We start from the raw sequence: 968 nt of genomic DNA on the forward strand, positions 1-968 counted from the left end.
GCAAAAGGAAAGAGTTTGCCTTGTAGTTCCAGGGTGCTTGCTGAACAGGTGCTCTTGTGGCTTTTCCAGCTTTTGGCTCCTGTAGTGCAGGAAGCTTTTACAGCCCCCAGCTCTTGCAGTGCACAGTGTCCAGCAGCACACAGAAGCCAACAGCATTCAGCAGCCAGCAGCTGCCCCCAGCAAACACCTCCCTACAAACAGCTTTCCTAGTAAGTTGCAGAGAGTGAATTTCTAGCAAATTCCTCCAGCATGGCACTATGGTGACTTTTCTGCCACCAGTAAGCCATGAACAGGTCCTCTCCAAAGAGGTCCAGATCTCAGCCTTGGGAGCTGGGTCTTGAATACTCTCAGCCTTGCAGAGGTTGACTGCTTCTTATAGCCATTAATTCTATTTTTTTTTTTTTAGTTTAATTTACTTCTTTATAGCCAGTCTTTTGTCACTCAAATCCCCTGTTATAGTAATAATTCCTTTTTTTTTTTTTTAGGTGAGGTAACCCTTGGTGGACCTCATAGATTGCAAGTACCTTGTCAGCTTACAGTCCTTTATTTTTCATGCCTACAGCACCTGGTCTTCCCAGGTGGTCTCCCATCCAAGTACTAACCAGGCCCGACCCTGCTTAGCTTCCAAGATCAGATGGGATCGGGCTTGTTCAGGGTGGCATGGCCGTAGACAGTAATAATTCTTTATATTAAACTTCCCCTGTTCGAATTTCTCTTTCTTGATGGGAACTTCCTGATATGAGGCAGAAGCATATAGGCTTCAGAACATCTAGCACATTTAAGAAATAGTGAATACAGCAGTCCTAGTGAAGTGGGTGGAAAAGCAGGACATGCTACTGGGTACGTAGCCTGAGGCTGGAGAATGAAGAGGTAGGAATGCCGTGGTAAGAATTTCAAACTGAGAGTGACAGCTTCGCTTCTGTGTTTTAAAAGAAAAAGAAACTGAAAGCAGTGTGGAGGATGAATTA

The 968-nt window shown here is 44.8% G+C and overlaps 1 non-coding gene across 1 annotated transcript; it reads right to left on the reverse strand.

Annotated features, from left to right (window-relative positions):
* Positions 1 to 553: 553 nt before the first annotated feature.
* On the reverse strand, positions 554 to 672 carry LOC120607447 (5S ribosomal RNA). The gene has a single exon (XR_005654159.1). It is a non-coding gene; the product is annotated as a 5S ribosomal RNA (ribosomal RNA).
* Between the last annotated feature and the right edge of the window lie 296 nt (positions 673 to 968).

This window comes from Pteropus medius, unplaced genomic scaffold (genome assembly GCF_902729225.1).
Source record: "Pteropus medius unplaced genomic scaffold, Ma_sr-lr_union100, whole genome shotgun sequence".
Lineage (NCBI taxonomy): Eukaryota > Metazoa > Chordata > Mammalia > Chiroptera > Pteropodidae > Pteropus > Pteropus medius.